This window comes from Mya arenaria, chromosome 9 (genome assembly GCF_026914265.1).
Source record: "Mya arenaria isolate MELC-2E11 chromosome 9, ASM2691426v1".
In the NCBI taxonomy this organism is placed as follows: domain Eukaryota; kingdom Metazoa; phylum Mollusca; class Bivalvia; order Myida; family Myidae; genus Mya; species Mya arenaria.
In genome coordinates this window covers 7104687-7132174 of record NC_069130.1, presented here as the reverse complement: position 1 = coordinate 7132174, position 27488 = coordinate 7104687, and positions in this window count along the sequence as shown.

Genomic DNA, 27488 nt, shown 5'->3' with positions numbered 1-27488 from the left:
ATGAAAAAAATATCATTATGTCGGTATAGAAGCTAGAAGCACATACTTGTACAATGCACCCCCCCCCCCCCCTTGGCCTACAATCACGCCCACTGCTTCATTTTCAGAGATTCTATCGACATTTCAAGATATTTATGGTGTTTTTCACATCTCACATTTCAATTTAAAGGTTAACTACTGTGTGTTCCAAAGTAATAAAACAAGACTTGCATGAACATATATCCTTATATACTCGGTTTTAAAGTCATGCTACAACACGTTTAATTGTCAACATTTAAAAACAAGTATCTCTAAGACACAAGTATTATGCTATTCTTGAACATGTTAACTCTTACTTACGCTTATATAAAGGCAATTAAGTATCCATGAGTTATTTACAGCGACTAAAACATACATGATATGAGTAAAGGGTCTGGCATTTAAAGACTATTCATTTGCATATGGTAGACATATTTCATGCATTACTTGTGAAGTGGTAATGCAAAAATCATATTTTAGTATTCTTAGAATTGGACTTTGTTTGGACATTAAGCAAGAGAGGACTTCTGTGACATTTCATGTGTTTCAAATTTAGTTGAATAGTTACTGATAATCTCAAATAAATATCATTTAAAGATTCACGCTCACGCCCAAATAATAGTAACCTCAATTGAAAGAAGTGTTTTCATTTATCAAAATTAAAAAATATAATTAAAAATATAATGAAGGACACCGTCTTTAATATGAAACAAAGGAGCATAAAACGGTATTTCTTTTATGAGACAATACTTGATTACTGTTATTATATTAGGACCCACCAGTCATTTATGTTTTGTACGGTTTTAGCTACTGAATACACGTTTATAATCTTGTTATAAGTAAGAAATATTTTTCATAAATGCATAATTTCGCAGTTCGTTTCGCCGATAATAGTTAACACATATAATTACACGGAAACAGCCAGTCATCTAATCATTCACTATTAACGCATCATTACGCGTTAAACAGTAAAGTAACAGAATTAAACTTGTGTTTTACTTTGTTAAACCGTTCTTTTTCTAAAGTAATATGCATATATGAACTGAACCTGTAAACCAATAAACAAGAAGTATAAATTGAAAATAAATAACCTATTACACTTGTTTTATTTCTAATGATTTCGGCAATATTTGTTGACAACGGAAATAGAAAAGGCTATTAATGGCCTGTACGATTTGAACACAATTTATGGAATGATTATCAGCAGCATGCATTCCTTACGCATTCCGTAAAGAAAATATTTTACCTTTGATTAATGTTTGTGTAGATCCACACCAGTTAAGTAGCATTAAAAGATGACAGCTTTTGTATATATAAAATCACAGATTTCGTAGGCTTCAAGACAAACACATCAGTTTGCATGATAAAATAATACGTGCAGGTACATAAGTGTACATTTTTACTCTCCAATACAGATATTGTTAAATTAACCACCAGAATTCCGATTCAATGGTTTGTACAAGTAGTTAAGTGATAATCCTTTTAGATGTATCATAGTTTCTTAGCTTAAATGAGTCATGTTAATAAGATTATTTATCTTTTTTAGAATAGACTTGTAACTCCGAGCATATTCGTTTTATCTGAAGTAACATATCCGAACGTATTTGTAAGTATATGTACCTTAAATGGTTTTGAAATGAACTGTTCCCATTTATATTAGTATATAGATATAGAACACGGTTTTCTGTAATATAGAGACGAAGCACATGCGACCATATTTATTAATTTTTTAATAAAATAACTAAAACAACGAAAAGTACATGTCGTTCTTATAATCTGCAAAGCATTGAATATACATCAACCTTTGGGCGACACGAAAACACGGAACGTACGCTTATTGCGAAAATATTTTTTGAGGGAATTTCGGAATCTTTAAAGTTGAACACAATTAACTTTTCTGTTAAAAAATATTATGTTCTTTACATTTATGAATTCTTATCTAAAACATATAACTATGACAAGAAAATTATTGATAAAAATTTAAATGTATCCCAAAGGTTGTTTTCAAAATATACACACTTTTTTGAAATTCATGATTTTTCCTTAAATGGTATTCCTGCTGATTAGTGCTTAATGACTGAACCTTTTTTAAAGCGTTCAAAATCGTTTGCAAAATTGTTTTATTATTTTAAAAAATAAATTGATAGAAAAAAACACAATTACTTTTGGGCGACACAACATATATCCTATGGGCGACACGAGTCTCCCAAAGGTTGCATCGAAGTTACCCAAAGGTTGGATTGGTCTAAATATATATATATATATATATATATATATATATATATATATATATATATATATATATATATATATATATATATATATATATATATATATAAATAATTGGAATGTTTATCAAGAATTGTTAGGTACCGCCTTGGAACGGTCAGTTTAATGTAAATTTACTGGGGTTTTAAACCAGTTTATGTGCACAAACCTCACTCTTATCCCAACAATTCTTAATAAAGATAAAACGAAAAGGTAAACCCCAAGTACTTCAATGATTAGAGATCCCAACTCTATCTGCAGACGGAGGGAAACAATTCAGAGCACCTAATGCAAATACTTTTCAAAGTTACGATGCAGTCATCGTTAGAAACCAAAAGCTTCACACATAGTCTGCCTTAAAAGGTTTAAAACTGTGTGACTAATCTCTATCTTTACTCTTCTTCCCGTTCCTTTTAATATATGAATATTTCTCTCCCATATTTTAGTATCAAGTTGTTACGTCACGTTATCTGCAGCAGGTAACGATATCTGATTTCAAATATATGATTAATCCTTTTGTTTTCAATTCAATGTTTGTAGCACTCTTGATATTTGATACTCGATTTGTGTAAGACATATTTAGGAAATAAGGCATTTTACTGTAAACATGTCTGCTTCTGACACATACATGTAATTATCATACAAGAGTTTTGATTTTACATATCTGTGTTGAGTAGCTTTTACTAATCCTACCTCTTTCATGGCCTCTCAAAATAGTTGACTTGTAAGTACAGTGGTAAGCGCACTATTTCTCAATAAAGACAAGACCACACGCTCGTGCTACATCGTGCCATTGACAGTGACTTAGCATAAATTAGTAGAACTTTATTCCAAATTAGTCCAGGGGAAAAATGGGGGAAAAGCACAGAAATAATTCTGTTTGATTTGTGTCATAGCAGACACCATTTTAATACACTAAATGTATAGAACACTGACAGGGTGAGAATGTGACTTTGAGGGTAAAATGTTTCACTATAAATAAAAGCTTAGAATTTCTGGAATTTGCCGATACCTGTGTCAATTTCTTTTCAATAAAATTACCAGATTTACTTTATTTAATAGATATTATTTTCCAGAACAACATACATAAAGTAAAGAAACACTGCTAAGTGTGAAAAATGATTTATGGGCTTAAAAGTTCAAAAATAAATAGATATGCGAATTTTTGGAATATGCCTATACCTTTGTCAAATTTTGCTTTGTATTTTAATATTTTTGTAGTACAGTATAACGTGACTTGAGTATAAAAACATTGTATTTTGTAAAATGCGTATTTAGGGGTAAGCATAAAATAATGGTGGGTTTGTATTAATCTTTAAAATGATTACAATTATTATACTCATTTTCAATGTATTTTATATTGCATGTTGTTGACTAAGACGTATAGAAATAGCGTATGTTGCTGAAAGTGATGAAAAATACTACAAACAGTAAATGAAAAAGAAAATAAATATATTTGCTTATTTCTAGAAATTGCATATACCTGGATCAAAAACTGAATAATTAATGTCATAGAAATTACAAAAACCACATAATGTATTATTTAACATTATGCTATCAGATCAAAGTTGAAATGTGTTTTTGAGGTAAAAGGTTCTGAAAGCATAAGCGAAAATGCTGATTTCCGGAGTTTGATCACAAAACAATTAATACAAGCTCAAAAGATGTAATCTTTTGACAGTTCATGTTTGCACACTGCAATAGTAGCATTTCTATCCCAATTATTGTTTGTGATGCTTTTACAAAGAAGTGTCGACCATAAAAGAGAGTTATCATATTTTATCGGATAAAGTAGACACTTCACGTCATCATAACTTTTGCACTGGGGTTATATCCTCCTAATGGCCACAGATATCCACCCAAGATGCTAAATTTATCTGGTGGACCTGAACACCGAAAAAATACCATCAGTGTAACTGATAAACCTGTGCAAAAGATCAGGTTAACGAACTTGAAGCTCAAAGATGAGCCGATAATAATTATGGATCTTGCGAAATACGGAAATGTGGAGATGCAAGTTGCTGCTTTCCAAAGAAGACATCGAGCGCAGAGATTGCATTTCATTTATTTGTTAAAAAACTTAATAACAACAATTATAATAAAAAGTGCTTTATCAATATTGAGCCAGCTGTGTTCAGGTATTGTTTTTTGTTTTATTTGACATAAAAGTCAAGGTAAAACAAAACATTTCCTAACTTTCTCATTAAGTTAAGTGTGAGCTGTTACCGACCAATTCCGCCTGAACAGTATATTAATCCAAATACTGACCAAGCCAGCAGTACTACAGATCTTCCTCTTCATGCACTTGTGGATTACAAGGTAAGGAGATACATATACATATAGCACTTCCTTGAATACTTTGCATGTTTGGGGAATAAAGTTTTCATAAGAGTAGAATATGTATAAAGTGCAGAAGTGATAAAAATATTATTGTCAATTGCGTCAAATCTGCTCATCATTGATTAGACATATATTGATATACACTTATGCGTCATTTGAAAGTGAAAAGTAGCTTTGGTCATATCAACTAATAACTTTAAAGATTATAAAACTCCTAGAATATATGTATACTATTAAGCAGGAAGAGCAAGGGGCATTATTGTATGTAGAATTGGCAAAAAAGTATGTTTAAACCTAGTTTCAATTTTTAGTTTGTCTGGTTTCTAGTATTATATTATGTATTTTCGAGGTATCATTTGAAGTGCCCGACCATTTTGTTGAACATGAAAAACCAGCTTCGGATGGACTAATTGAACAAGCTGAAAGACAGAAGGAATCTATCTTCTCGTTGACAGCTCAAACAGTACATGGCATTGTGCACTGTTGTAGCGTAAGGGTTACGGTTAGGGTCCAAATCTCGGCTGTACTACAGTCGCACCAAGTTAACATACAAAAAAGCCTTTTGATCAAATTCAAATCTGTGTAACCCATTTGACCAAGTGCATATTTGGAAACAAACCTCGAACATACGTAAACATGACAAAGGATGTAAAGTGAAATCAGTTCATAACATTTTAATGGGGTTCTGTATATCAAAACAACCTGAATTCTGATTTTGTATCCAGTTATACCAGAACATACTCTTGGTTGAGGGGCTTTGTAAGCTGGCGTGCTCTCAAAACAAAAACTCAGGCTATTGTGTAAGCAATGATATCTTTCTTGCCAACATCATGCAAAACCGTTTACCTTTATTTCAACTAAAGTTATCATTGACAATTTACAAATGAATCTTGATACACGGTTTGCCTGAGGAAGAAATGCACAAGTATAGATAGGGGTATCAAGTATTACCCCCATTTAAACGTTGATATAAGAAACGAACACTCGCGTTCTTTCCGCAGCACTCTTGTTTGAACATTTATTTGGTAGATTTATGATTGATCTTGTTAAAGATAAATTATGGATCGGAGTTTGTTTTTCTTTCTTTCAACATACATTTGGTAGATTTATGATTGATCTTGTTAAAGATTAAACTATGGATCAGAGTTTGTTTTTCTTTTCTTTCTTTTTTCTTTCTTTCTTTCTTTCTTTCTTTCTTTCTTTCTTTCTTTCTTTCTTTCTTTCTTTCTTTCTTTCTTTCTTTCTTTCTTTCTTTCTTTCTTTCTTTATTCTTCCCTCCCTCCCTCCCTCCCTCCCTCCCTCCCTCCCTCCCTCCCTCCCTCCCTCCCTCCCTCCCCTCCCCTCCCCTCCCCTCCCCTCCCCTCCCCTCCCCCTCCCTCCCTCCCTCCCTCCCTCCCTCCCTCCCTCCCTCCCTCCCTCCCTCCCTCCCTTCCTCCCTCCCTCCCTCCCTCCCTCCCTCCCCCCCTCCCCCTCCCTCCCTCCCTCCCTCCCTCCCTCCCTCCCTCCCTCCCTCCCTCCCTCCCTCCCTCCCTCCCTCCCTCCCTCCCTCCCTCCCTCCCTCCCTCCCTCCCTCCCTCCCTCCCTCCCTTCCTTCCTTCCTTCCTTCCTTCCTTCCTTCCTTCCTTCCTTCCTTCCTTCCTTCCTTCCTTCCTTCCTTCCTTCCTTCCTTCCTTCCTTCCTTCCTTCCTTCCTTCCTTCCTTCCTTCCTTCCTTCCTTCCTTCCTTCCTTCCTTCCTTCCTTCCTTCCTTCCTTCCTTCCTTCCTTCCTTCCTTCCTTCCTTCCTTCCTTCCTTCCTTCCTTCCTTCCTTCCTTCCTTCCTTCCTTCCTTCCTTCCTTCCTTCCTTCCTTTCTTTCTTTCTTTCTTTCTTTAATTCTTTCTTTAATTCTTTCTTTCTTTAATTCTTTCTTTCTTTAATTCTTTCTTTAATTCGTTCTTTCTTTCTTTAATTTATTTAGTTAATTTTGCATTTATATATGTATCAATGTATTTAATTAAATATTTATCCTTTCTTATAAATTCTTTTTATTCATTTATTTATTAATAAATAGATTAAATAAACTAATAATTTTATCTAAGTATTGGTGCAATTATTCATTCTTGTATTTACTGAACGTGGATTTATCCGTTATGATTTTGTTATATTAAGTTTTCACCTGAATGAAAGGACCGGCACCTCTAAACATAGAGGTGTACTTCTACTTAGGGGATAGGGTGAGGGGTACACTTCTGTGTATCAATGCTGTCTTCCGATATCATATGATATGTGACATGCATCTGATTTGTTACTTAATCAACAAGACGCATTGTACTTTACATTTGTATGGTCCCTTTTAAAAAAGAATGGTATGCAGCGGTATGAATTATACTTATTATAATATAATATATAAATACTACAATCTAGCTAAATCATCGTACTATTTAAAATGGCCTACAAAAAAGACAAACGCAAATGGATTCACACTGTTCATTTGGGATAATGGTATAATTTATAAAAACAATTTAAATTCAAGATTTCAACTTCGAGAATTCACGGTTTCACGAATTCATGAGTCCAACATCAAGAAATCATGACTTTGTCGAAATCGTAAAACCTTGAAATATTATTGAACTTTAAATGTCACCATCGGTTCGGTCAAACGTTGTATTGCAATGCAATACAAAGTCCACTACCGGCTTACATAATCGTCTGAAAATTTACTATCTGAGTTCAGATGTCAATAACGGGTACCATGGTCTAATATTTTGACATGGAACATAGTGTTTGAATGTTGTCGCAAAGAAGTTAAATTATCCAAATGGAAAGACGTTGTGACATCTTAGGAACCTTCTTTAAAATAACGTGCGCTTATTGTTGGATTTGAACGCATTTATGACCTCATATCTCAACGTCGGGGTACGACCATAATCAAACCAAAATATAGTTTATATCCAACGCGAGTCTAATACAATTCAAGCCAAAATGATGTTGAAAAAAACAACAGTTTGGTTCGATTTATAATCAAATTCCTATATCTTAAATTATGGAACAACTTGAGAGCATCATGCAGATGAATCACAAGCTGTGACGCAAAACGTTTGTATGTCTTTTATTATACACTTTATGTATGCATAATAATGATATGTCAGTAGATGATTTCCATAATTATTGACTTTACAAAAAATTGCCTTCAAAACAAAACAAAAAAACCTGGAATACTTATGTGAAAAACTACAGAAACAAGCTCAGTAGACAAAAGTTTAAACATAAACCCCGTTTAATGGCACAGGGTAAACGCCAATCACATAGAACACAAAAACAAAAAAGTCACAAACAAGAAACATGGAACAACTGCACAAAACTCCACAAACAGCACAGTGCATATATACTATATAAAAATAGGTATGTTTATCAAGGAAGAATGGCCTTCAATTTCAATGGTTTATCAATGAAAGAATGTAAAAGGCATATCTACTGATGGTGAAGAATATAAGATTTCACAATTCGCTGACGGAATATCATTATTGTAAGATGGTACAGAGAAAAAATATAGACTGTGGTAGATTTGTTGTACAGATTTTCACAGTTATCTGGATTAAAAGTAAATTATGAAAAGACCAAATTACTTTGGATTGAAACACTAAAATACTCTTCTAGGTCCATAAAAACAAATTTTAAATTATCATGGGGGATACCAGATTCATGTTACTTGGGATACATTCTGATGTAGATCTAGATGAATTGTGTGTGTTAATTTTTTATGAAAAAAGGATAAAAGTGAAAAATGTATAGGTTATTGGAAAAGAAGAAAACTTACTCACTGTTACTAAGTCAATCTTATAACCACTGTTTACACACTTTTTTATTAGTCTACCAAATCCACCTAATGTTTATGTTAAAACGCTCTTTGAGATATTTTCAGAGTTTGTATAGAATGGAAAACCAATAATAAAGAGTGCAGTATTTTTAAAAGACTTTACCGAAGATGGTATAAATATGATAGAGATTGCAAGTGATATGTATACTTTAAAGCTAAAATGGCTAAAAAACTATATATTGTATAGTGATAATAATTGTTTCAAATTGATGGGTAAATTATTTGATGTAGATAAGAAATTTAATTGTCGTAAAATATTTAGTGAAAATATTTGCCACAGATAATCAAATATGTTTTGGAAAGATGAACTTAAAGCATATATACTATACCTAAATAAAGGATGCATGACAGGTGCAAATGGTTTCCTACTTTTATGCCATTATTTTATAACCAATGTTTTATAAATGGAAATTATGTATTTATGAAGGCTTTGTATAACAAAGGAATACGTTATGTAAAATATATATTTGATATAAATGGTAACATGTACATGTAGATCGAAAGATTAATTTCTTGCATTATAATGGACTTAAGTCTTGCATTATAATTGAGTTAAGTCAGTTTTGGACTTGTTTGGGGCACACACACAATCCTGTTATTTCGAACGATGACCATGACTTTCAGTCGGCAAGACAGAGAAATGAGATATTCGTGTTGCATGGACGAGCTTAACAATTACCCAGAAGGGATCTGGATCCGGTTATCATCTTAAAATTTATTAGTCAACACAAACTGCACAATCACTACACGTTACATAGAAAAGAAAATATAAAATGTCAAAAAATAAATTGTGACCCTGCCGTTGAGCCATGACACTGGGTCGTGCACGCCACACATTGTCTCGATGATAGGTAAATCTTGCAGTATTTGTTTTTTAACCGGACATGAACTGACATACCAATCTCTTTCTTCTTACTTCCGTCTGTTCGTCGTAGCACAATCTCGATGACATTTTTTCTTTATAAGATTTGCATCATTGTAATGTCTTTAAATATGTACACATTTAATGTGCAAGGACTAGCAAATAGGACACCACGTAACATTATCCTTAATTGGTTAAACTCTCAAAAATGTACAATATGCCTGTTTCAGGAAATACCTTACTCAACTACTTACAGAAGCAACAAGTGAGAGGAATGTTGGACGGGGAATACTTCTTAAGTTGAGAAAGGCCAAGAAGCAAGGGGGTTGGCTTTTTTTAAAATTATCATATGCTTTCATAGAATATGTGAAATAATAAAATGTTGTTTACAAGTTTTATCAATAGCATATGCAGCCTTGATGTTGTTATAGGTAACGTGTATGCACCAATACTGATGACAGTAAAATTTTGAACAATATGGCAAAGCTGCTAGAAATAAAATAAAATACAGAAGCATTAATAGTTTGTGATTTTAAAACAATTTCTCGAGTTCAAACATGATAAACTAAATGGTTGTCGAAATACAAATGTGCACTTGAACTAAATAAATAATGGATATTTACGAGTACAAGATATTTAGTGTATCTACAACCCTTACAAGAACGTGTTTACATGGGACTGAAAAACAAAGCCACAAATATTTCGTAGACTTAAATATTTCTTTATAATACTACTTCATAGCTATGAATATAATTTGTGAAATAAAACATGGTTTCAAATCAGATCAGTCAAATGTAATATAGCTTTAAATAAAATAAAAGATAACCGTGGACCAGCCTTTTTAAAAACCAACAACTCATTATTACAGATGAAATTTACATACGTAAAATTCGCCAATCGATCAGTGAAATTGTAGAATATAACATAAATTCGAACAGAGAATACACTTTGGGAGTTATAGGATAACTTAAATGGAAAAATAAACGAAAAAAAGTTAAAAAGGGTATGAATGGATCGAAAGGTTAAAAACCAACGACAACTAAATATTTTGCAAATTTGAAAAAGAAACGAACAAAACAAAAGAAAATCAACCAACTATACATCCAGGGAAATATTGTCTGAAATAAAGATCATGTTCAATCCATGCAAAATCATTTTATGAATCTCTTTACAAGAGGGACGAGTATTAAAAAGGATTAAGAAAATACCAGTTTTATGCAAAAGGAACATAACTGTCTTTTAATTGATGATCATCGGCAAAAAGATTTTTAAATGCGGTAAATGAAATAATAATAAAATCGTCCAGGATCGGATGGTTTGAAAACCGGATTAAATAATTGGAATGAAATAAATCTTCAATTGATCCAGTATTCAACTTATTCACTGGAAACTTGAAATTGAAAGAATTGTAAAAAACAGAGTATCATTACGCTTGTATCGTAAAAAGAAAAAGATATAACTGAAATAAACAATTTAATAACAATCACTCTGTTAAACATGTATTATAAAATAGGTTCAAAATCAATTGTTTATAGAGTTTAACCGTTCGGTAATAAGTTATGACCACACAGGATTCATCAAGGGGTTATAAATTTGGGGAAACGAAAAAAAATGCTTCAAGAGGTAATTGATTTACAAATGAAAACAACATGGAAGGTTTGATTAAGTGTTCGTATTTCAATTATTTTACTATAGTTTAAACATAATTTATGCAACGTGCACACGCCAACACACATATATATTATATTATATATAAATATATACCCTAACCCTAACCCTATGTATATATATAATCAAAGTTCACACTTAATACATTTAAATACAATATGCTGAATCGGATTGAAACGTAATCATAGCTTATAAAGTTTCTTTCCGTGGGAATTAAATAACACGTGTTTTGCAGAGTAATTAGAAGGTAAGATGATTTCATATACATGAAAATATGTTATTTATGAAAAAAAATAATTAAACTTGCAGAATATTATCTTAAGAGAACTAAATAATGCGCGTGTGTATATATGGTTTAGGCAACAGGTATAGAATGGACAAAGAATGATAGATGAAAACCACGTTTGATAGTCTAGACCAAAATTCAATAATTAAGTGCCTTAAAAATCATTTTGGTAATAATATAATAAAATGGGTTCAACTATTTTATTTAGATGCCAGAGGTTGTGTTATGAATAAAGAGTTTTTTTATCAGAGTATCCACTTTTTCCTTTTGCATTCATTTGTTAAATCGAATTACTGTCTATTAAAGTCATTAAAATTGAAAATCTTATAAGCAATAAATCAATTACCTCAATAAGTTTGAATGTTCAATTTGATGGCTATGATCAATGAAAGATCAAATAAAGGTAACTGCGACTGCAATAACAAATGGAACAAATACCAAGCGCAGGCACTTCAAATTATCTTCCGTAATAATGCAAAAGCATATGCTGAATTAAATTTTAAAAATAAAATGCTTAAATTTGAAGCCAATTTAGAGAAGTGGAAAGAATGGAATCTCTCTTTTGAGGTGAAATAATTGTTTTGAAAACGTAACAATTCCGAAGTTATTGTACACATATAACAGTACAAGAATCATTATCAGATACATTTTTGAATGATATTTGATAGAAAACATTCAAATTTGTATGGGGCAATAAAGCTGATGAAGTTTCGCGAAATCAAATTATGCAAATGATAGGCTTGAAATAAAATCTGATCTAAAAATTTATTTCGTAATATTTTAAATCATGGGCAAGTTCAACGTATATCAGAGAAATAAACTTTATGGCTTAGGTATGATCGAAACTAGACTCTTAAAACCTGATACGATTGACAAAATTGAAATCGACGTGGGTAAAATAGTGAAAAATGTTTTTTTCTTGTTAAGGCGCGGATGAGTGATATTGAAACTAAATTCTCAGCTGTTGATCAGAAATTGAATGATATAGAACGGAGTCGCCAGTTTGACAGTGACGAGTGCAATGATAAAAAATATTCTGATCGTTGAAAGTCAATGCCACCACAACAACAAAACATTTAATCTATTTCGAAGCATTTTCATAAAATCAAAGCTGTCTTTCCTTGACCAATGAAGTTTTTTTATCTCAACGCTAGATCAATGCATGACAATCTACTATTGTTTAACTTTAATGAGGAAAGTTCTTTTGATACAGAAAACTGTATTTTAACAAAATCATGTCATTTTGCGAAACAGATTTGGCTATCTCTGATGCAAGTGAAAACTAACGCATTATTCGGGCCCACAGAGTCGGAAACTACGAAACTGGTTCAAAGCGCCCAATAGTTGTGAGATTTAACTTTTACTTTTAAGCTGACCCTTAAGCAAATGGTATATGCCCCTTAAGCAAAAGGTATATAAATCAGCAAATATCATTGACAAACATGTAATTGATCAGTTCGAAATCCAAGAACGGCGCCGGAAATAATCCCATATGTTATGTTGAATGCTCAAGCATTAGCCCCTAGCCCACAACAATATATAAATCAACAAGGTCCTATATTGACGACGACCTCCCGCCCGGTCCGTGACAGAAATGTCGCAGCGCCAAACCGAAAGCCAGCAGTTCATTTAGAGACGCCCGAGCCGGTACGAACCAGCGAAGAACCCGCGTCACCGCCCTTCTCTGGGTTGTAGAAGAAGCAACTCAATAATTTACTCTGGAATATTCAAGGTAAATTAAATGAGATGATTCTTTGTTGAACTCTGGAAATGTCTTTGATCAATTATTGCTATGTGAAACATTGCACTCCTGAAATGATGATATCAAATTAAAAAATGTTGAATACTTTTCTTGTCCGAGACCAAAATTTAATACAAAAGCTAAGCGATGTAGCGGCGGTCTTGAAATATGTTATCATAAAAAGTATTCGGGTCACATTGAACTAGTTGACACGAATGAATCGGGGTGTATTTGCATTAAGTTAAATCATGTTTACAGGTACAGACAATGATCTATATTTTATTCATTGCTATATTCCTCCGCAGGATTCAAATATGTATAGAATCAGAAACTCGCCTTTATTTGAATTCGATTTATTTGAACATGTTGCTAATCTTATAAGAAGATATAATCAAGTCGCTGCTTACTGCCATTTTCTGTTCGAATAGGTCGTTATATAATTCTTACGAAAGAGAAAACCTCCAATTGATTGTAAATCGAGCAAAGTTTCAAAACGAAATGGGTAGAGTTGTTTTACTGAAGGAGGCACGCATCTTCTGTAGCGAACGAGGAATTGTGTGCAGATAAAAGATTAAGACGTACTCATTATCAAAAATCCCTGCGTGGCTGTACACGGCGGACATCTATCAAAACTTGCACTTATAGAAAAGGGAATAAGACAATGCAGTATATGGGCCCAATATGTACTACACATACTGCGTTGAATAAATTTGACTTTGCCAAGACTGTCAAGTTACTTCTCGGTCTCCATGTTGATGACATCTCACTGAGCGCCCAATTACAGAACGCTGCTGTAGTTTACCTCTCTGTATCCAAAACATAAGGCATACATATGCTCATATTATTTATCTCAATGTGCGTTTATGGTTATGGAACGAAAGAGCCGTAAATTTACAAAACCACAAGAACTCTTTCACAAAGATCATCGAAAAAACGACACATTACCTCACGCTTAGCTTTGAAACAGCCATACACTATTGAAAACTTCAGATAGGCGATGCGCATCATTCTTTTTATAAGTGTGCTTTATTTGGTTTGCATTTGCTTGGTTTCGAATTCAGTAACTTAAAAGACTTTACCGAATGTATCTACTTTAATTTGTTGTGTGCGTAATAAGGATTATTTCTCTTAGTGGTGGTGAAGAAATAATCTTTGCAAGAACATATGCTAAGTATTGAGTAAGTTTGTTGGTTCTCAGGTAGTATGTTGTTTCAAGATACACCCTTTTTCTCACGCTATATTGTTACTCTTTGATTATAACTAGGTGGATAAATTAAACGAACATATGCTAAGTATTTGTGTTAGTTTACTTGGTTCCCAGCCCCGAACATGAAGTATGTTGTTTCAAGATATACCTTCTTTGATACTTAATTAACTTATAACCCGGTGGGTAAATTAAACGAACGGGGTTACTTGAAATATGAACATCACCTGACCATAAGTTAAACTATCTTGTTATCCGCGCTTTTCTATTCAAATCATTTTGGGAAACAAGCTATGAAAACTACTAAGCGTACGTTCTTGCGTTGTTTAGTTCCCCCTCCAGCACAATTAGGAATACTTATTAGCATTTACACTACAAATTCATTTAGTAACATGCGCTTACATGCGCTAATGTATAAACTTAATACAATGTGTTTGACGTTTTATACTTGCAACCCACCGGTTTAGTCATACGCGAAAATGAAAACACTTTTTACTTAGGTCAAACCTTTATTTAGATGAATAACTTTTCACGTTATAATACGTTGCGTCATTCAGCAGTTATTTCCCTTGCACATATGGTCACATTATCCCCAAGGGTAAGTTTGACACCCATCCACCCCATGTTATACTACTTGCAGGCACGCTAACTACAAGTATTGTACAATTTACGCCGCTCGTACCTTTGGTGTTATATGCTAGCCATGTCGTTAAGCTAAGTAACAACAGCAGCATTATCAAGAAGAACCATACAATTATAGACAATTAACAGGGATAATGCAAGGGGAAAGGCAAAGAGGACATACATTGAGAAACTCCCTAAGTCGGTGATTGAAGATGGTTAAGGTAGTTGGTGTCCGTTTAACTAAATATGCGCAAGGTCTGTTGCTGTCAGTGATTGGGACTACGGGTGGAAAAATGATCTCATGTGTGTGCTTACTAGATTCTTCTTTTCTGCCATAATAACTGATCACGACCAAGATAAACCTTTAATGGAAAAAAACTGAAAGACAGTTTGTTATCTGAAAATACCGGTGACCGCAATACCCTTAAGTACTAACATATACCAAGAAAGGAATGTATTTGAAGATGAATTGGCGGGAAGGGTATTTACACTTGCAATTCAAGGTTTCAGACATAAGCAAATAGCGTACGGTGTCTTACCCGAGTTGTAGACTTGGCAAAATGAGTGCCTTGGTATATGTCAATCATTCATTCCTGAGCAAGTCGGAGAGCCTTAGTTTCGACCCACCGTGTCAATAAAGGGCGAAAGAAAAAAACAAATAATCTGACCTACAAACGTTAAGTCAAACCTTTGTTTTTTTCTAAAATGAAGATACAAACAATCCGATCAAGAAAAGCAAGATTTTGACTACATGGTGAAGGTCAAATTCTCTTGGCTCACAGAAAAAACAAATATAGGACCTTGGATCCGGGTTTCTCGGAATTATTCAAATTTGAGCAGTAACAAAAAGGAGAGAATATGGCAAATATTACAAATTTGGAAATAGGGGTTTGGTTTAATATACTTATAGTCAGGATACAGCTAAAATGCTTATTAAATAAGGTATTGTGTTCAGAGCCATTTTCCTTGAGAATGTTTTTGTATGGACGAAGTTGCTGGAACCGTGCGCTGTGATATAAACTAGCACCTTAAGTTGTTCGAGTGGTTTAGATTAAAGGCTTAAACTCTAGAATTTTTCAAATACATCTGCAGATTAACAAAGCATTGAAAAAGTGAGATTCATCTAAATAATGTTTAACTTAAAGTGCATAAAAATGTTTAAGTAGAACTCAGGAACTACTATTTATGTATGGTATTGGAAACAAAATTAGGAATGAACAATAAATCAACAAACAGTCATCCATTTGGTAAAGAAAACTAAACAGGCTCCCCGATAATTCATGAGAAGGGGGGGGGGGGTGAGAACTGTTAAAACTCCGTTGTCATTACTTACATTAGGCTGGACAGGAACCAAAAAATGAGTGTATCCTATAACGAAATGTATAAATAAAAAGGGAAAATACTTGACTGGGTACCTTCAACTTTAAATATATATATATATATGTTGTGCTGCAACTCTAAGATGGAACAGAGGAAACATTTTAAAATTGAATGCCTGTGGGGATGCGAAACTTTTCAATAAGCAAATAAACAACAACATGGGAACTTCAATGTTTCAAAACACCGGTTTCTACTTTGAAGGCTACTCGGACAAAACATAAATCGTATTAATTATTGAATTACTGATAGTGGTAGTTAACCGGCGCTCTTAACCTCATCGTAAAAAAAACGTTTACAACCTGAATAGATCTTGCGATTGATTTTGAATGCTATCCTACCTTCAGACAGACGTCTCTACATTGCTTCTTTGAGCCATCTTCAAGATACATCTTAGTAAGTACTTTTTGCATTGAAAGGAACAGGCTCTGTTTTAACCTTTTCATTGTAACTTTATAGCTTTACACCTTGAAATATCAACATATATTTCTGAACTATGCAGGAAGAAAACCATCCCGTGACCTGCCTTTTGTCCTTTGTGATCTTATGTTTGGGCAACTGAAAACGGATGCATGAATTGCAACCAAATTCCGGGCTGGTACCAAATCAGGAAAACATTGTTAAAGCGGACGATGCAGGAGATACAGAACCAGTGGCAGCAGTGCATGCATAACAACTCGTCATCAAAGGTTTGTCAGTTGCGTTGAAATAATAAATGATGTCATTCAGTACTTCGTGTCAACAACAGTATGTTTAAAATGAACGTTTTATACAGTTAAACATGGCCGTTTGAACCGCACAATCGTTTAAAGTGTATTCTCGTGTCTATTGTGCAGTTTTCATCTTGCAGGCTTTATTTTTCAATAAAGAAAGTAGGTCATATTTTGGAAATATACTAACGTAAAGATACGGGAAATATATAACGTTTTTTATCAAAAACTTATATTTATTCAAGGGTACTTTTTAAAACAATAATTAACTTGCATAAATCCATTAAAAAGTACATATATTTTGAAAAATATTCTAATCTTAAAATGTTTGCCGTTAGTTCGTTATAACTGAATACAAAACACCGAATGTACCCCAGGAAGCATTTATAATACTTAAAATGAGAATGCTACTTAAAGGGGCTGTACTCCGTGTGATAAAATAGCGAAAAAAAAAGAAAATTGTCAAAAACTGACATAAACTTGGCATCGATGTGTACAATGCATTGTAACTTACTAATTGAAGTATCACATAATTAACAATTTATTTAAGTTTAGCAGTTATTTCTTATTTTCCATTAAAAAGATTACTGGATATGTCTTCCAGGTAGAATTCATTTTTTATGCGTGATTGGCTAGTCGGTGTTATCACGTGATATTACCGAGGTAGGTGTATAGCTTAATTATTTCACCCATTTAGAGTAAGCCGTTGTAGATCAGAGGATACGACGCTGGACTGCAATTTTGGAGACACGAGTTTGAACTCGGTCCGACACAATTTTATTTTTACATTTTGGAACTTTTTTACAATTTTGAAATTAAAGCGTAACACGTTCAATTAGATAATTGTCCTGAGATTCGTTACCGTAAAAAACTTTTTTGATGCCAATCTGGTGTACAGTCTCCAAGGTATATATTTTCTTCCATTCTGAGTAACCCAAATTATTATTAGTTGTTATACTTTGAATTCAGTCCAAAACTTGTAATCAGAAAGAAGAAAAAAGAAAACATCATGAATATCACAGAGGTTCACTTCAAAGTGAGCAAATGTTCTTACGATAAACATGATTATCCTTATATATTCGTTAATGAATTGGATTCGAACTAACGTTTACGAAAATGCATTGTTGATACATACGTAAAACGATATAAGTAGCATTTTTCCATTCTAATGTTTGCCTATATACATTGAAATATACAATGAAATAAATTAGTAATCTGTAGCCTGCTGTAGTTTATCGCGTTTCCGAAAATTCATAGATTTGTGAAATCCACACCACGATTGTACAGGTGTTTACAAGTTTACTTCCCGAAATCCCTTAACATAAACACAATTTTCGGAAACGCAGAAACGCATTTTTTTAAATAAATGTTACTTTATTACTTTATATGTTACAAATATTAACGAGAAGACGTCCTTATCGTATTATGTTATAAATAAAGTATACGTTTGTTTTATGTCCCTCGTTCTTACACATTTATTTAAAAAACGTTGAACGTATTTGTTCATTATTAATTGATTTTGTTGTATTATTTATTTCATTTAGCTAATTGATTCATTTACCAATACACTAATTTGTTCAGATTTTTTATGATTGCATATATTCAATCATTTCTTCATCTTTATCTTTTATAATCATGTCTATTTTATATAATTTGTTGTTTATTTATGAAAATGTGTATCAAATTACTTTGTGTATTTATTGCAATTTTTATTGTTCCCTAACAGAGCCGACACAAACCTTATGGTATTTTACCATAATAAGTTCAGTTAAGTGAAGTGAGTATCACAAACTGAATTAAACGTTTTTCTCGAATAAATTTGCCTTTATTTGGAAATATCGATCGTTTTTGAGTATCCAGTAAAAGCTCGTCTAATGCTATGCTTTAAGTAGATAGTTCATTCTGGAAGCGTCCAGATGCTATTCTAGCTATCTCATTGTTTTAAAAATATTTAAATTATCTCAACCGTGTATTCGCAAAATATTTAAACATGCATAAATTTTAATACAAAATCTTACCTTCGAATTGTATCTCATAATGCAAGTTCTGGATTGAACGCGAAGGTAGATACTATAAAACATTCGTTCGTGATCAGTTGATGTTCCGTGTTTTATTCGATTAAATTCTGCTAAGATATTCCCATTCATCTTCAAAAAAACACACATGCCCATAAGACACCGATATTAACTACTCTCGAGGAAACTTGAGACTTTATTTAGTGAATATGGTGGATATAAATGTCACCTACTAGTCCTAGTTGGTTGAAATTTCGAGCATGTTATCTCTCACAATACAACAAAATGCAGCAGACGCAGTTTATTATCAGTTCTTCGTTTCATGTTTCAAATTGATATGAATGTTTAATCAGTACTCCTTTGTGTAAATAATTCACTTATCCGTAAACTGCCTGACCCGTATATTCATGGAAGGGCATTTTGAAATGCATTTCTACTTCCTTGTATCACTATTTAGTGACACAAACTTAAATTGTAATGTGTGTGCATTATTTTTATAGAAATGTCCATAAGTTGTATAAATTATGTCCTATAATCAGCCATTAACTGGTTTTTAAACACAGTAACTATAACTAATACAATTTTATACACTTGGAATGTATCCGCCATTAACAATGACTCTGCATATCCGTTGTGTATGAATACATAACACCGCCAAATTCCAAAAAATAACTATACTGCATACTGCATTTAATTTCAAAAAGAGTACTTAGTGTTGAATAAATTGTTGTTAAATGCACATGATATATCACTATATTATATCAACTATGTGGTTGATGTTGTTAGGGACTAATTCATGCGCATGCACTAAAAAATAGGTCGCCAACTTCTAGAGATAAATATCTGTAAACATGTTTACGCTTGGTATTAAGTTTCACCTCAATTCTATTATCCTTGTTATAAAGGAAAACCTATCAAATTTCACAATGTACATGAGTAACCGAACCGTTCTTTACGAGCGGAACAATGACATCGTAAAGAAGACATCAAATGTGACATTTTACAGAAATGAATGTTTTTTTATGTGAATTTATCATTAATGACTTTGATAGTATGCAACATAATTGAGCACAACATACCTTTCAATGTTATCATGACACATCTTTAACATCCGGTTCTTTATTTTTCCATGGCCCTAAACTGAACAATTTTGCTATGAATATAGAAGCATCATTTCAAGATGTTTGTTTTTATACTGATTAATGTAAGCATAAATTAAATGCATTAAAAAAGAAAATAATAGTGAAGGTTATTTATAAAATAATTATTTTATTAAATAATAGTACTGTACATGTACCAAATATTGATATGAAAAAATAACACCAATTTCTCTTAAACATGATACATGTAAACATAATAGCTACGGTCAACCTCCAAGATTTTTATGAAAGTCAACACAAAGTATAGGGACCAAGGGGATACTGGCCGACAAAGGGTAAAATGCACTAGGGAATATATTAACAACCAATTCAACACCGGAAATGGAGCGAAGGGGACATTCATCTACAAATCGTCACAGGTGAAGGGACCAAGGGTATTGTGGCCGACAAAGTGGAAAAGGCCCTAGGGAATATATTGACAGATAATTCAACACCGGAAGTAGAGCGAAGTGGACATTCACCTACAAATCGTCACAGGTTTAAGGACCAAGGGTATACTGGCCGACAAAGGGGAAAAGGCACTAGGGAATATCTTGACAGATTACTCAACACCGGAAGTGGAGCGAAGGGGACATTCACCTACAAATCGGCACAGGTGTAGGGACCAAGGGTATAGTGGCCGACAAAGGAGAAAAGGCGCTAGGGAATATCTCGACGGATAATTCAACACCGGAAGTGAAGCGAAGGGGACGTTCAACTACTAATCGTCACAGGTGTAGGGACCAAGGGTATAGTGGCCGACAAAGGGGAAACGAAACTAGGGAATATATTGACAGATAGTTCAACACCGGAAGAGGCGTCTTGATGACAACACTGACACTGCCCCCATAGTGCCATCTCGGGCGTCTTGATTGCAACACTGACACTGCCCCCCCCCCCCCAGAGTGCCATCTCGGGCGTCTTGATTGCAACACCGATACTGCCCCATACAGTGCCATCTCGGGCGTCTTGATTGCAACACTGACACTGCCCGACTACAGTTCCATCTCGAACATCTTGATTGCAACATTGACACTGCTCCCACTGTGCCATCTCGGGCGTCTTGATTGCAACACTGACATTGCCCCATACAGTGCCATCTCGAACATCTTGATTGCAACACTGACACTGCCCCCATACAGTGTCATTTCGAGCGTCTTGATTGCAACACTGACACTGCCCCATACAATACCTTCTCGAGCGTCTTGATAGCAACACTGACACCGCCAATTACAGTGCCATCTCGAGCGTCTTGATTGCAACACTGACACTGCCCAATACAGTGTCATCTCGAGCGTCTTGATTGAAACACTGACACTGTCCCATACATTCTCTCGGGCGTCTTGATTGCAACACTGAAACTGCCCCATACAGTACCTTCTCGAGCGTCTTAATTGTAACACTGACACTGCCCCATACAGTGTCATCTCGAGCGTCTTGATTGAACCACTGACACTGCCCAATACAGTCTCTCGGGCGTCTTGATTGCAACACTGACACTGCCCCATACAGTACCTTCTCGAGCGTCTTGATTGCAACACTGACACTGCCCTTTAGAGTGCCATCTCGAGCGTCTTGATTGCAACATTGACACTGCCCCATACAGTACCATACCGGATGTCTTGATTGCAACATTGACACTGCTCCATACAGTACCATACCGGATGTCTTGATTGCAACATTGACACTGCCTCATACAGTGCCATACCGGGCGTCTTGATTGCAACACTGACACTGCCCCATACAGGGTCATCTCGGGCGTCTTGATTGCAACATTGACACTGCCCCATATAGTGCCATACCGGGCGTTTTGATTGCAAAATTAACACTGCCCCATACAGTGCCAAAATGGGCGTCTTGATTTCAACACAGACACTGGCCCATACAGTGCCATAACGGGCGTCTTGATTGCAATATTGACACTGCCCCATACAGTGTCATACCTGGCGTCTTGATAGCAACACTGACACTGACCCATACAGTGTCATCTCGGGCATCTTGATAGCAACACTGACACTGCCCCATACAGTGCCATCTCGAGCATCTTAATTGTAACACTGACACTGCTCCATACAGTGTCATTTCGAGCGTCTTAATTGCAACACTGACACTGCCCCATACAGTGCCATATCGGGCGTCTTCATTGCAACAATGACACTGCCCCATACAGTGCCATACTGGGTGTCTTGATTGCAACATTGACACTGCCCCATACAGTGCCATATCGGGCGTCTTGATTGCAACATTAACGCTGCCTTATACAGTGCCATACCGGGCGTCTTGAAAGCAACACTGACACTGCCCCCATTCAGTGTCAGCTCGGGCGTCTTGATAGTAACACTGACACTGCCCCATACAATGTCATACCGGGCGTCTTGATTGCAACACTGACACTTCCCACACTACAATTCCATCACGGGCGTCTTGATTGCAACGTTGACACTGTCCTTTACAGTGCCAATTCGGTGATCTTGATTGCAACACCGAAATTTCCCATTCTTGATAGCAACACTGACACTGCCCCATACAGTGTCAACTCGGGCGTCTTGATTGCAACACTGACACTGCCCCATACTGTGCTATCTCGAGCGTCTTGTGAGCAACACTGACAATGCCCAATACAGTGTCATTTCGAGCGTCTTAATTGCAACACTGACACTGCCCTCTACAGTGCCATCTCGGGCGTATTGATTGCAACACTGGCACTGCCCGTTACAGTGTCATCACGAGCGTCTTGATAACAACACTGACACAGCCCAATACAGTGCCATCTTGGACGTCTTGATAGCAACACAGCCCCATACAGTGCCATCCTAGACGTCCCAATTGCAACACATCACCATACAGTGTCAACTCCGGCGTCTTATTGCAACACTGACACTGCCCCATACAGTGCCATCACGAGTGTCTCAATTGCAAAACTGAAACTGTCCCATACAGTGCCATCTTGGACGTCTTAATAGCAACGCAGCCCCATACAGTGCCACCTCAGACGTCCTAATTGCAACACTTCACCATACAGTGTCAACTCCGGCGTCTTATTGCAATACTGACACTGCCCCATACAGTGTCGTCTCGGGCGTCTTAATTGCAACACCGACACTGCCCCCAACAGTACCATCACGGGCGTCTTGATTGCAACTCTGACCGAGCCCCATACAGTGTCGTCTCTGGCGTCTTGATTGCAACACTGGTAATGCTCACTACAGTACAATCACGGGCGTCTTGATTGCAACTCTGACCCTGTCCAATACTGTGCCATCTCGAGCGTCTTGATAGCAACACTGACAATTCCCCACTCAGTGTCATCTCAGGCGTCTTAATTGCAACACTGACACTGCCTTATACAATGCCATCTCGAACGTCTTATTTGCAGCTTTGATACTGCCCACTACAGTACCGTCTGTGTCGTTTATTTGCAACATTGACAATGCCCACTACGTTACCGTTTATTGCATTAATGTACAACATTGACACTGCCCACTACAGTACTGTCTATGGCGTTTATATACAACACTGACACTGCCCACTACAGTACCATCTATGGTGTTTATGTACAACATTGACAGTGCCCACAACAGAACTGTCTATGGCGTTTATGTACAACATTGGCACTGCCCACTACAGTACCGTCTATCGCGTTTATGTACAACATTGACACTGCCCACTACAGTACCGTCTATGGCGTTTATGTACAACATAGACACTGCCCACTACAGTACCGTCTATGGCGTTTATGTACAACATTGACACTGCCCACTACACTACCGTCTATGGCGTTTATGTACAACATTGACACTGCCCACTACAGTACCGTCTATGGCGTTTATATACAACATTGACACTGCCCACTACAGTACCGTCTATGGCATTTATGTACAACATAGACACTGCCCACTACAGTATCGTCTATGGCGTTTATGTACAACATTGACACTGCCCACTACAGTACCGTCTATGGCGTTTATGTACAACATAGACACTGCCCACTACAGTACCGTCTATGGCGTTTATGTACAACATAAACACTGCCCACTACAGTATCGTCTATGGCGTTTATGTACAACATTGACACTGCCCACTACAGTACCGTCTATGGCGTTTATGTACAACATTGACACTGCCCACTACAGTACCGTCTATGGCTTTTATGTACAACATTGACGCTGCCCACTACAGTACCGTCTATGGCGTGTATGTACAACATTGACACTGCCCACTACAGTACCGTCTATGGCGTTTATGTACAACATTGACACTGCCCACTACACTACCGTCTATGACGTTTATGTACAACATAGACACTGCCCACTACAGTACCGTCTATGGCGTTTATGTACAACATTGACACTGCCCACTACAGTACCGTCTATGGCGTATATGTACAACATTGACACTGCCCACAACAGTACCGTCTATGGCGTTTATGTACAACATTGATACTGCCCACAACAGTACCGTCTATGGCGTTTATGTTCAACATTGACACTGCCCACTACAGTACCGTCTATGGCGTCTTATTTGCAACATTGACACTGCCCACTACAGTACCGTCCAGCGCGTCTTGTTTGCAACATTGACACTGCCCACAACACTACCGTCTATGGCATTAATGTACAACATTGACACTGCCCACTACAGTACCGTCTATGGCGTTTATGACCAACATTGACACTGCCCACTACACTACCGTTTATGGCGTTTATGAACAACATTGACACTGACCACTACACTACCGTCTATGGTGTTTATGTACAACATTGGCACTGCCCACTACACTACCGTCTATGGCGTTTATGTACAACATTGGCACTGCCCACTACACTACCGTCTATGGCGTTTCTGTTCAACATTGACACTGCCCACTACAGTACCGTTTATTGAGTTTATGTACAACATTGACACTGCCCACTACACTACCGTCTATGGCGTTTCTGTTCAACATTGACACTGCCCACTACAGTACCGTCTATGGCGTTGATGTACAACATTGGCACTGCCCACTACACTACCGTCTATGGCGTTTATGTTCAACATTGACACTGCCCACTACAGTACCGTCTATGGCGTTTATGTTCAACATTGACACTGCCCACAACACTACCGTCTATGGTGTGTATGTACAACATTGACACTGCCCACTACAGTACCGTCTATGGCGTTTATGTTCAACATTGACACTGCCCACTACACTACCGTATATGGTGTTTATGTACAACATTGACACTGCCCACTACACTACCGTTTATGGCGTTTATGAACAACATTGACACTGCCCACTACAGTACCGTCTATGGCGTTTATGTTCAACATTGACACTGCCCACTACAGTACCGTCTATGGCGTCTTATTTGCAACATTGACACTGCCCACTACGCTACTGTCTATGGCGTCTTATTTGCAACATTGACACTGCCCACTACAGTACCGTCCAGCGCGTCTTGTTTGCAACATTGACACTGCCCACAACACTACCGTCTATGGCATTAATGTACAACATTGACACTGCCCACTACAGTACCGTCTATGGCGTTTATGACCAACATTGACACTGCCCATTACACTACCGTTTATGGCGTTTATGAACAACATAGACAATGCCCACTACACTACCGTTTATGGTGTTTATGTACAAAATTGACACTGCCCACTACACTACCGTCTATGGCGGCTATGTACAACATTGACACTGCCCACTACACTACCGTCCAGCGCGTCTTATTTGACACATTGACACTGCCCACTACACTACCGTCTATGGCGTTTATGTTCAACATTGACACTTCCCACTACAGTACCGTCTATGGCGGTTATGTACAACATTGACACTGCCAACTACAGTACCGTCTATGGCGTTTTTGTTCAACATTGACACTGCCCACTACAGTACCGTCTATGGCGTTTATGTTCAACATTGACACTGCCCACTACACTACCGTCCAGCGCGTCTTATTTGCAACATTGATCACTGCCCACAACAGTATCGTCTATGCCGTCTTATTTGCAACATTGACACTGCCAACTACAGTACCGTCTATGGCGTTTTTGTTCAACATTGACACTGCCCACTGCAGTACCGTCTATGGCGTTTATGTTCAACATTGACACGGCCCACAACAGTACCGTCCAGCGCGTCTTATTTGCAACATTGACACTGCCCACAACAGTATCGTCTGTGGCGTCTTATTTGCAACGTTGACACTGCCCACTACAGTACCGTCCAGCGCGTCTTATTTGCAACATTGACACTGCCCACTACAGTACCGTCTATGTCGTTTATGTACAACATTGACACTGCCCATAACAGTATCGTCTATGCCGTCTTATTTGCAACATTGATCACTGCCCACAACAGTATCGTCTATGCCGTCTTATTTGTAACATTGACACTGCCCACTACAGTACCGTCCAGCGCGTCTTATTTGCAACATTGATACTGCCCACAACAGTATCGTCTATGCCGTCTTATTTGCAACATTGACACTGCCCACTACAGTACCGTCCAGCGCGTCTTATTTGCAACATTGATACCGCAACTAAAGTACCGTCTATGGCCTCCCTTTTGCATCATTGACACTGCCCATTACAGTACCCTCACAAGCGTTTATATACATCATTGCTTAAGTATACCTAGATGATATTTAATATGCAGCTTGATTCATCTTATGGCCATGCATCGTTGGCTCGATTATTTGTATAGGTCCTTTATTTATACCGAGCAATCCGATCAGTTACATGGTTCTTACATGCAATGAAAACCAGTATCGTATAATACCACTGAGAGCATTTATAGGTGTCAGATAACATAACAAAGAGATAAAACATGGAGCGAAAAGATATGTTATCTATGAAACGAGCCTTTAATCAATGTCCCTATTTTTGTAACATTCTTTCTCCCCTCTTACAGGTATGCACAGCGAATGAACTTACACAAATGTAGAATTTGGTCATATTAAGATCATAGCATTTGTCTCAAACCGAAGTTAAACTGGTATCATACGCACAAAAGAACCAATGTTGTCTCGGAAACCGGAATGTATTTTTTAAAAATCCATGTCTGAGAGTGTCTTTGTCAAGCAAAAAAAACGATTGTGGGAGTGACTGGTTCTTTACAGCGACACATTGTGTCTACGTTCCTTCGATGTATGACGTTTTTTATAAAAGTAAAACCATGAAAAAAAAAACACTACTGATGAAATTTAATACTGATTAGTTTTAAACGACTGTTGTGCTGAAACTTTACTGTTGAAATGCTGTTTGGATTAATGGTCAACGTTAAAAGATGACCCTTATGGTTAGTTTTCAACGTTTGAAAATGAACGTTTAACCGCCAAATGTGCACTTGTCAGTATGAACGCCATGTCAATAGGAACTAAGGCT